This window comes from Excalfactoria chinensis, chromosome 15 (assembly GCF_039878825.1).
Source record: "Excalfactoria chinensis isolate bCotChi1 chromosome 15, bCotChi1.hap2, whole genome shotgun sequence".
Lineage (NCBI taxonomy): Eukaryota > Metazoa > Chordata > Aves > Galliformes > Phasianidae > Excalfactoria > Excalfactoria chinensis.
In genome coordinates, this window is record NC_092839.1 from 8,405,432 (window position 1) to 8,417,443 (window position 12,012).

The following is a 12,012-nucleotide window of genomic DNA, read 5'->3' on the forward strand; positions in this document are numbered from 1 at the left end:
GTGTCATTAGATGTGGCTTGCACTCTCTCCAAGCCTCTTTTGCTTTCAATTTATGCCATGTTGGCTTTCAAGAAGGGCAGGAGAAGATGGGAGCTGAGGGGGGAAGGAGGGAGTGCATGGGTTATCTATTCCCAAACCCTTGCAACAGTGTTTGGGCAGTGGATGCACATATGAAAGCATGGAAAAGACAAGCATGCACACAAAGAGTATGAAAGCAGCCCAGACAATGCTCTTCACTACAATGTGTAGATCCTTGAGCTCCCCCAGCGTATCTGATTTTTCAGGGCCAATTTCTGACTTCTGCTCTGAAGCAGCATATCAGCATGGCGTTTGCTGGAACAAGAGCCTCCCAGTGTCATCTGGACTGGCACAAGCTTTGCACATGTCATCTTGTCAGCAGGATAACGAGGTTTGCTTTGCTCTTCCTTCAGGCAGAAAGAAACCAAATTAATGGAAGAAGTGGAAGTGGTAAAGCCCAACCTCCTGCTGAGGGGCTGCAGAGGGTCCTTGGTTTTATTCCAAGCAGGTCAGCATTGCCTTCAAAAAATCCTCTTGGTCTCAGCAGTTGAAGAGCTGTCCGTGGGCTGGCCGCAGGTGTCAGGCGGTGTTAATGCCCAGTTGAGTCATTGCCATCTACTGGGCAGCTGATTTGTTCCAACAGCAACTGAAGATGTTTTCTTCTCTTCCTCCCCAAGTTAGCCAGTACTTACGTTGTTCTTTTTTCCCCCCACCCTCGTACTGAAAAGTGACTAAAATGTGATGACTGAGTTGATGTGGGGAAGCTGGTTAATCATATTTAATTGTATAACATGTTTAAGCCTCGCTGTAGCAGTATGGTCTCATGAATCATGCTCCTCTGGGATGCAAAGGAGCTGCATCAATTTGATACAGCAGCATGCATTTGGATAGTAAATCCCCCACGTCCTTTACGTGGCTGGCTCTAAAAATTCTCGTGAGCACCGTATATGCTGATTATTTCTTATTTATTTATTTGGATATTTGGACTCATTCACACATAGCGTGGCTGATGTCAATGGGAGCTATTCTTAGCAGAGGGCAGGCAGGCTGGTATTTTAAATAAATACACATATGTTAGACAGAATTCACGTCGATCACATGCCTTGGCTCTAGACTTGGCAAAAACAACAGGCAGCAGCAGATTGCGGTTGTTTTCCCGTTGTCAGATGAAAGTTGAAGTTGTACAACGCTGAAGGGAAGAGGTGGAAGAGAGACTTTGGGCTGTCTGAGCAGCCCCAGGTTTTCCCTTGGCAGTAATAATTCGTGGTGCTGACAGTAACCCAAGGGCAGGTCTGTCCTATGAGGGGAAGGACACATCCGAGGGGCATGAAATGTGAGGTCTGCAACACTCCGAGTGCTGACATGTTTGATGGATGGGCCAGAGGTTCAAGTAAGTGTCATGACGGATGATGAAAGCTGACTCCGCTGGGTGAAGAAGAATTGCCCAGGTGCTGAAAGGAGAAGCATGTAAGGTGCAGCAGGGAATGAAACCCTTTATTGGTGCTGCTGGAGCAATGCCAAAGGCCTGTGCTCAGGATTGAGGTGACAGAGAGACTCAACGTTGTCCAATTTCTTCTCTGTCTCCTGGCTGGTGATTGATTTACTGACCTTGAGCCTAACTCCTCTCCTCCTGAGTGCCACACACCCCTCCTCGTTCCCTTCCTCTTGGTGCATCTTCCTCCCTTTAAAATCTCTTTTCATGCATAAACCAGGACTGTCATTTTTATTCGGTACAAAATAACAGTTTTATGCTACTGCATAATGCAAAAGGGACTGAGGCAGGTGGTAAGTCTGTTGCCGAGTACTGGGGAACATGCAGGCAGGGGAAAATCACCTCTATTCATTTATTTATGTCTCAAGAGCTGAAAGAAAAGGCATCAGGATCCTAGGCACTCGGGGAACTCAGATGGAGAAGTCTCTGGTGTCAAACAAGCCTGCTGAATCTCACTGTACTTGTGCTTAAGGCAGAGGTGGTTTACGGTAACAAAGGGGCCCTGAATTTCCTTAGGGAAAGGGTAAGCAGTGGGAATGAAGCTCTGGTCCCACATCCCCATACAGGAGGTCAGAAAATGGCTGTTGTCCTGGCCCTACCTATGAGAGCTCATTGCCATCCTCATCCCCAGGCTCTGCTGAAGGGCTGTGTGCTCTCATCTCCAAACACAGCCTTTCTTCTGCCTGCTCTGAATTGCTCTGCAATTTCACTTTCCTTCGCCTGCCCTCCCCCCTCCTCCCTTACCTTTTTTTTTCCCTTCTTCCCCCCACTTTCCCTCCTCTCTATACCCCCTTCCTCTCCTCATCTCCGATTGCCCTTCCTTTCATTTCTCAGTCACCCGCAGTCCTTTCTGATGTCTGAGCTTTTGTTCTTCTCCCTCCTCACCCCTGCTGGGACCAGCACTGTTTACAGGCACGTCTATACAAATTCCGTGTCTGACAAAGTGTAGAAAAGTGCCCCTTTGAGACCCGTTTTCCTTTTGCAGAACAGACTGTCCTTTATGGCAAAATAATGACTCAGCACTGCCAGGGGAGAGGGGCTGTATTTACTCCTCAGTGAAGGAGAGATGCAGATTTGGGCTGGATCAGTGCCTAGGAAACAGCCTGGTGCGAGCAATCAGAACCAGCAGCGAGTCAGGGAGAGAAGCAGGGGGAAGAGACGTGATGCAGTGATGTAAAATGAACTTTTCCCTTTTAGTCCCTCTCCCTGGATATACACTGGGGCTGGATGGCAGTCCCTCCATTGCTCTGCCCACAGCATACAGGTAAAAAGGTTCTCAGGGGTTGGCCCATACCTTGAGCTTTCATCCAAGTGTTCTTGCATGGTCAGTCAACTGGACTCCAGCACACTTAGGCACTTTAACCCATGGCATTTTACCTTGAAGTCATGGCTTTCTTTTGGTTTTGCCCACTTGAACTTACTGCCAATTTCCCTCTGACTCACAGCCTTTTTATTTTAGGCAAACTCAGTCATGAAATATGTTTTCTTTTTTTAATTAGGAATCTAGAACTTGAAAGTAAACAGCAATGTGCCTGCATTTCTCATCCAAGTCTCTGAATTTCACCCTTTTCCTCCCTGAGATGAGTAACCAGCAGTGGTAGATGCAATCTCAGTTACAGAATCATAGTCATTAAGGTTGGAAAAGTCCTCCAAGATCCCCAAGTCCAATCCCAGCCCAACATGCCCACTTGCCATGCTTTTCAGTACTACATCTGCATGGCTCTGGGAACACCTCCGGGGGCAGTGACCCCACCATCTCACTGAGCAGCTGTGCCACTTCCCAGACATCTCCATGTGTGAGAAGAAAGAGGGTTGTCCCCCTAATGATGTCCTGGTTACACGAAGGCCCTGTTAACCCTCTTCCTGTTCTCAAACGTTCAGTCTGGCTCTGCTGGGATTCCCCAACACCACCTGGGGAACTGGGAATTGCACTCTTTCTCAATGGATTTCTTTTCTTACACTAAAAAAGGTAGCAGAACACCCTGTTGTTATGGATTTGGAAAGGATAAAGCCATCCACTCATCATTAGAGCAACTTTTGAGCTCCTGGCCTTCTTTATAGATGGATTGCCCTAATCTGCCGCCACTGGGAAAAGCCCTATGTGAGTTTCTTGGTAGCCCTTGATGGATATTCTGGGAACAAGCTGATTTTTTACCCACACATGATAATAATAAGCCCGTGGGAGGAGGCGATTAGTGGAACAGATTCACAGGGCGCCCTGCTGATCTAAGCTGGCTGTTGTCATTCTGCTGCTGTTGGCCCGAGCAGCCGGGCAGCGAGCTAGCCACGGATGGCCGTATTTGGTGGGGTTTATGTCAATCTTCTGACTTTTCATTTGAATAGATTTTGTTTATTTATTTATTTATTCATTTAATGCATAGCGTTGGGCCTGGCTTGGGCTGTGGATAATCTCTGCTTAGGGCTTTTTTTTTTTTTCTTTTTTTTTTTTTTTTGATCCATTTTCCAAAAAGATTATTTTAATCTCGTCCTCCCATCCCCCAGAACATCTCGCCACAACGTGGGATAATTATTTATTCCCTGGGCTCACCTCACAAACACAAGGCCACAGTCTAATGCCAGCCAGATGCTAGAAGCAAAGGAGTCAGGGTCAGGTTTTGTATGAGGCTTGCAATATGGCGCAGTAGAGATGACTTGAGACAGCAGGGCAGAAGGACCAAGGCCTTACTTAAATGAACTATTGCAAACCCCTGTTTTCTTCCTTTTCTGCACCCTGGATTGAACTTGGAACTGTTTGGAGCCATCCCCAAGGCTGCTCTGGTTTATTGTGACAAACTGTTCTGCCAGAAGGCAAGCAAGCATTCAGCCAGGTTGGAAGCACCCAGCATTGCTGCTGCGCCCTAAAGGCTGCCTGCAAAAAGAGGCAGCAGCGAAGTTCTGCCTCTTCAACTGTTCAGTTCTCACAGCACCCAGTTTGCTCTACAAGATCATTTTCCTGCACAAAACTGCCTTAACAGGGAAATCAATGCTATTTCATTCAAAGCCTGCTCTAGTGCCACATACTGGAAATCACTGGTTTGGCTGTTCAGGCTGAAACTTGGGGTGAATATCACCAATTTCAGGCCAAGTAGAGCTATAAAGTTTGCACAGACGGTACAAGTGAATTGGAAATTTCCCACCAGAAATATCCCTTAGAATATTTTCTTTTCCCTTTTTCCTCCTCTTACTTTCATCTTCAGAGATCCCCCCTCGTCCTACTCATCCAGAATGTAATTTGTCTCTTGGTGGCCTGTGGAGGCTACTAGAAAAGCTTCAATTAGCAAAGAAAGGTTCTCGCCCTGAATTTGCAGCACTTCCATTGCTTGGTTCTGCTGAACCTCACTCTTCATGCAGATTACACGCTAATCTTAATTAGGAAGTGGAAAAGGAAAAGAGGGGCTTTTTAACTTGCATTATTCAACTTTGATGTGACTCATTCCCTTTCACTGTGGGAGAAAAACTTTTCAAAGGCTTCCAGTAGCCACAGTCTAATGGCATTGACCAGAGGCACTGTCACTCTTGCTGGAGAAGAGAAAATGCAAGGCTATATTGACAGCTTCTTAAATAGGGTAATAATGGCCTTCTTAGCAGTTCACCCTGATGAGATGTATTTTTTAATTTAACATCATATGCTTTTCCCTAGGTGGTTCTCATTTAAGATTCTGTATATTTTGGCGAACATTTTAGTCAATGGGAGAGAGAGATTTCTGGTCTCTTAAATTAGATTTCAAAAGCACTAATAATAGTTTAATTACTAAGCACTAAAACACACTGAATATTTTTGAGAAATCTCAGGTATTTTATCCCCAGAGAGGAGCAGGGACTCTGCATCCAGACTTATAATAATGTATGTAATGGAACAGGTCATCACATCTGTATCAAGTTGTGCTAGGTACCTTCACTGCCTCTGTCATTATTTTGTTTCTAGTCACAAAAGGTACAATGGAAATGTACTGGTGGATGACTGCGATGCTCACTTCCATGCCTTGCTGCTTTATTTGTCATCCTGTGTCCTCCCCTCCAAGCTGGGGTACAGCTTTCAGCAACAATACATTATTTATATCCTCTTTCTGGGCACCAGCAATCAAACATTAATAGTCTCATGTAAAGTGTTTCAGTTCACATTACTCCTTCCTACCTCCTTTTTTCATTTCCTTTGTTTTGTTGTTAAGTGTTGTCAATATAAAGCATGCCCTGGTGAAATCTCATCTGCTTACTCCGATTTAAAATACCTGGCTGCTGCAATATGGTGGTTTAATAACTAAAACATACAGCTCCACCCCAAAATCTGCTTTCTTTTGTCATACTCTTCTTGTTGAACATCCTAAATAGTTTCTCACTCGGATCTTCCACTACCTCTATTTAAGACAATAATAAAAACAGATAGGACTTCAAGCAACCTGGTCTAAAGGGAGGCGTCCCTGCCTATAGCAGGGAGGTTGGAACTAGATGATGCCTTCCGACCCCAACCATTCTATGATTCTACGAAAAGAAAGTGCATGGAATGTTTAAAAGTGAGCAATCCTACCAAGCAAAGATGCCCTTCTGTACTAACAATCCCTCTCCATTTCAACAGAAGAAGCCCTGGGGTGGCTGTAAACATGCATGAAGCCTTCACTCTGTCTCCAAGGAAGTGAAAAGCTTCACAGGGGTCTGGGCATCCTCACTCCTGCTGTTATCTTCCCCCTTGCACAGGAGATTCCTAGAAGGCTCCTTCCCTCAATTGTTAAAGAGCTGATCAATTTTTGGAGAAACAACCCAAAACATTGTGGCAATGATCTCTGCCATTATAAAGGGCAGTGAGAAATCAGATAGGAGAACGAAAGCCACTTTGCCACCGAGCTGTTCTTAATTACAAGCAGCCCAATATTCTAAATATGTAACACATGTACATATATGATGAGAGAATTAGTGAGGCAGCCATTTTTCTGCACTGTCCAAAATGTGGGAGACTTCACAGCTCTCACCCTAAAATTTCTATCCAAACAGAACAGCTCCACATCACTCTTCAGGGACTTTCTATAACCCGTTTCTGACCTGGAGCTGATCAGGCAGAGTTACAGAGGCTGGGAAGGAGGCCAGGATCAGCTGTCTGAAGGGTCAGCCTAGGATCCTATTTATAGGACTGGTAGCAAGTAAAACATGAAGCCCTTGAGCTGGAGGTAAGGGCAGAGCCCAGATGGGGCTGTGCAGATGTCTGAGCCCTCCAGGGTGCTGTCAGAGGGACCCTAAGCAGTGCCACCTCTTGTGCCTTCAGCGCACACTGAGCAAAGCCATATTATCAGTGCTGTATTTGCATATGAATAAAATATCTTATCAATACACTCGTTCCACCTGTGGAGGCAGATCTGATTTGTCTGACATCCTGAGAAACCATTAAGCTGCATGTAATGAAGAACTTCTGCTGGTGCTTCAAAGGACCTGGGTTACACGAATCCTGTTATCTCTTTCGAAAGGACCCTGAGACCTGAAATCCTTGCTTCTTATTATTTCAACACAACCCAGCAAAAGCAGAGATAGGCAGAGTCCTCAGATCGTGCCAGATTTCTGATTAGTTCCTGTAAAACAGGAAAATAAACCGCATTTCTAACTATAGCAGGAAAGATTTTCTGTTTAGGAAAGGGTATCAGTGAGGGATCCTCAGTGTAGCCTGTCTGAAGAGGGACAATGTGGCAATAAAAAGATTTCCAAGTTGTAATGAGGAGGAAATAATTGGTGCCAAGATGTGGGCTGCTACCTAAAGGTACTTTGGAGTGGAGGAGAAAGGGCAGCCCATTATGAAAAAAGAGGCCAGGTCATCAAAGGGACACAAATCAGCATCACTGCAGTGAAAAATGAGGAAATCCAGCTGCTTTTTGATTAACTGCAGATGTAACCAGGAGATCTTGCTTGAGCTGAAGTAGGTTTTGACACACCTCAGGTTGCGCATGTCAGGGTGATTCTGAACCTGGGAGGGGTGGAATAGCGCCTGGGTGCAAATAATTATTTACTCTATTTTGTTTAAGGTGAAGGAATGAACTTAAACCCTTTTCAAGATTTTCCCCCTCGCATTATAACTCTTTATAATGAATTTTATTCCAAGGTGTCCATAGGGGTATTCTTTGCTATAGAAAGTTAATCCAAAGGATTCTGTTCAATTGTTTCATGCAGACCCGTGTGGCCCAGATGAGTCAATCAACTGATTGCTTTTTTTTTTTTTTCCCCTCCCTTTTGCTTTTCCTTATCATGGGGCTGTCAGTACTTAGGGGCAGTGTTTATAAGCTAATAGCTGATTAGGACTCTAATCACGTGCCATCTGGAATGAAAGAAAAATGCCAGGGAGAAGCAAAAAGCAGATTTAATATTCCTGAAGAAGAGAGCTGTGTTGTGCTTCTAGTGCAGAGCTGGGATGGGGACAGGAAGAGAGCAAGGATGGGGACAAGGCAATTTGCTTCCCCTCCCAATGTGCTCCTGCCACCCTGCTGCATGTGCAAGAAAGGCAAAGCCAGTTCTACTGCATGAAATTGCTGCCTCTTGCCTTTGAAGTGTTTGGTGTATATAATCTTGTTTTTCCAGACTCTTATCAGCCTTATATAAACTAAGAACTGGCAAACATTTCAACCCTGCTTGGGAAGGTGTGAGAAGAAGATTAATATAGTTGTCTTTCAGCACTAAGATGGGTCCTGTCCTTTCTGAGATGGGGTTTGGCTCTTGGTGCTACAAAACACTCTGATTCCGAGAGTAGATGCGACCCATGAGCACCTGAAGGTCGAGCTGCCCAGCTCACCCTGTCTCCCTTTGGGGAAGATGGATTGGTCAGGACCCAAGTGCTGCTCCTTGAATGCAGGAAGCACACCACACTCCTCTCTACCTTTGGCTGGGGAGCCCCATGCTGGGAGCCCCCACTGATGGAAGCCATTGGTGATAGAGGGTCTGGTCGGGGAGATGAGCATCATTCCTTTCAAACAGAGGGAGAAACAGGCACCTAACCTAGAAGAGCTGTGAGCTGCCCTGAGCTGCCTGCCTGCAACAGACAACTGCTGTGCTAAGTTGTTCTGCGTGGCCAGAGATGGCTTAAAGGATAAGTGCAGAGGCTTTTATTCAGGTACACACATTCAGAAACAGAGAAAGTAGGGATCTCAGCTGTTGGCACTGCCACAAATGCAGGCAGGATTTCCTATCCATAAAGCTGCATTTTTGTGGGTGAAGGAGGGAATCTATTCTTTGAGAGGGATTTTTGTCCTTTCCACTAAAGTTCCTGGTATTGGGAGAACCTATCCAAGCAACTCTGCTGTTCTCTCCTCTTCTATTCTCCCACCCATATTTCAGCATCTTGCAAGCTCTTGAGGCTGATTTGGATGTAGGAATCAGGCCACATTCATGCTCAACACAGCATGAAATCCTCCAGTACACACTGCGTCTCAAGAGATTTGGGGTGCTTGTATGCAAGATCTGGCTTTCAGTTCTGGCTCCTGATTTTAATTTCCTATCTTATACAGGTGCTTGGCTTGGGAGCCTGCATTGCTGCTGGTCCTGAATGCTAATTCCCACCATACCATACAAAACAGCTATTGTAAATGTGATAAGGAAGCACTGGGGGCTAGTGTCACAGTCTCAGCTGATTGTAAACTGATATTGCTCCCTTGCTTAAGTGGAAAATTAGCTGAAAAAAAAAAACCAAAACATTAAAATATGGTAGACATTTTCCTCAGGCTGTTCTGAGGGCTGCAGTTCCGCGATGCATTCAAATAAGTTCTGTACTCCCTGTGCCCTTGTAATACAGAGGAACTGTCTGTCAAGAAGTACAGGACTATCTATTCACTGATCTACTATAATTAAGGCACCTGGAACATTTATAGGATTTGGGCCCTTGCATCTGAAGAATTTTGGACTTGTGCCTCCATTTTAATCAAGTGTGGGACCGCTTATTATTAACATAGGATTTGGATGCACCTGGCTGCTCAGAGAGCTAATGAAGACAGATTCCTTTCACAGAATAAATTACAAGCCAGGTCCTGCAACCTCTGTTTTCTGGTAAGGGACTGAAAAGACAGTATGGATGGATGGATGCTCCAGAAAGTTCACAAAGGATGATCTCATAGATAGAGCCAGACACGACAGACTCCTCTTTAAATTTAAAGATTAAGTACAGGATTCTAAAGAGTTAACAGAAAAGGTAATAACGTGTTTAAGACTGAGAATCCAGAGCTAAGGTACCTGAGATCTATTCAGACTGCTTTGGACAGCTCTGTAGTGCTACGGATGCTGTGCCAATCTCTGGAGCCAGTGCCTGCAGAGCTGAAATGATACTATCAAAGTTATACTTCTATTTTGTCAAAAGAATTCATTTGCTACCCACAGGGTGGGGCTTTTGATTTTTAACTCAGTTCCTTGGGGTTCCCATTGGGACCAGATATCTCAGCCATAATGTTGCAGGAAGGTTTCACTGCAGTCACTCTTTGGTGTGACAAAATAGCTGCTTGCTGATTATCGTAGCCTGAAATCACACCGTATTGTGGTTCCTGAGACAGCAAAGTATCTCCTTCACCTAGCTGTCTGGATGAATTATATTATTTGTGTCCAGATTCTATCGTACTGGGTTGCTATCTCCTGCAAAAAGCAGTAAATTAAAGCTCCCAAATAACAGCTCGCTGCCCACAGGCTATCTCCTACTGCCGTATTTGGTGCTTATCACCCTTAAAAAGTGAATAGCACTGACTTTCCCCATGATCCTGACACCTGACAGAACAGCATTCCTCCCTCCCTCCCCCTAACCCAGTCGTGTCTTGATTTGTTTTGCATAGAGAGGAAAAGGGAAGGACAGAGGGGACAGCGGCGATTTGTTTCCATAATCCTACCCGCCACATCAGTATAAACAGTTACAGGGTGCCAGATGACACGATCACATTAGATTGACTTAATGAGAGAAGCTTAAACAAACACATTTCACCATCCGATGGGATAAAAGCACATATAAGGTTTTCTGCCCTGCCTCATCTGGCAAGCTCAACTTTGACATAATTTGATTTTAGTTGATTACGTGCTTATGTGATTTGGCAGGGGGGAAAAAAAAGAAGCCAAAAGGAAGATTATGACACTTCCATATGTGTCTATGCAGCTTAGATAACCGAGCGCTGTCTGTTTGATGAGCTTCGCCACCACTGGGTTACCCACAGAGCCAACTTGGTGTCTACCCTCCTGCAATTCAGAACGCCTCCAACCCTGACGGCATTCACAGATTGACTTCTGACTTCTAAATGGGGTCTGAGGTCACAGCCAACCTTTCTCTGGGAGAAGGATGGGGCAGGGAGCTCCAGTAGGTACCTCAGCTCTCTGCCTGTGGCACCCAGAGGAAGCGAGCTGCATTCCCCTCTGGAAATCACTCACTTCAGCACTTTGATGGTCGCACAAACAGTTCCCATATAAATTACAACATCAGAAAGAGCTAACAAAGCGTAACATTCCATCTCCAGCTCGAGTACATTGGAATCAGTACATTTTCATGAGAAACGTGCTCATGCTTGGCACTGAATCCTTTCACTTCACTTCCAACCAGCACTGCACTCCCACATGCAGATGCCATCATTTTTTCCTCCAAGGAAGGTGAGACATCAACGTGAGTTTCTCTACAGGCTTGCAGGAACAGAGGGACTGGTAGCAACAACAAGTTATTGCAGCTAACGTCCTTACGAAAGAAAGTGATGAAATACAATATTAAGCTATTAAACTGCACATCCTGGGACCCAAGTAAACCTCCCAGTGACAACTTGGTGTCTTTGCTTACTCCTGTGAAATTACATGGCTGCAGAGGGGGTGGCAAAGAGTTAAAGAAATGCAAACTCATTTCAAATGCAAATACCAAGGCAACACTTTGCATTAAAAATTAGCAGCTTTGAATGTCAGGAAAAAGAGTTTTATAAGCATCATCTGCCACCTTCCAAGCAAGGTGCCCAAACGTGGGCAGGTCACTATTTCCAGAGGGCTGGGCTGGAAAGGGAGCAGTTACTGGGAAGAGGCTGCAGTGGCTTCTGCAGGAGCAGTGACCCAGGGGAGCTCTGACCCCCCTGAGGGACCCTTCATGCACCTGAGCTGGTGAGGATAGGGTTCCCATGAAGGACTGCAATGGCAGATGTGGCCAGCAAGGCTGCTGATTGCCACAGGAGGTCCCTGGATGCCACTGAACAATCCAACCCCACATGTAGTAACACCCACAGGATGCTCTGCTTCCTCCTTGCTTCCTTTCAATACCGTTAATCAGTTTTTGATCCCTTCAGTTTAGTACCTTGGCCATATTTGCCATTAGTAATAGTCGCAGCTGCTGTTGCACACTGCATTAGCAACACAGTTGTCTTTATAGGAAGGCAGACTTTCATGGACCTCTTTCTAATAGAGAATTTTGCTACTGAAGGAAGCCTGGAGGCACTGGATAACATTTTCTTCAGATTGTCCAATTAAAAAACAAAGTGTCCGAGAGCTAATAACTAAAGCAGCTGTTAGCTCAAAATCTAAACCAATTATTTCTAAAA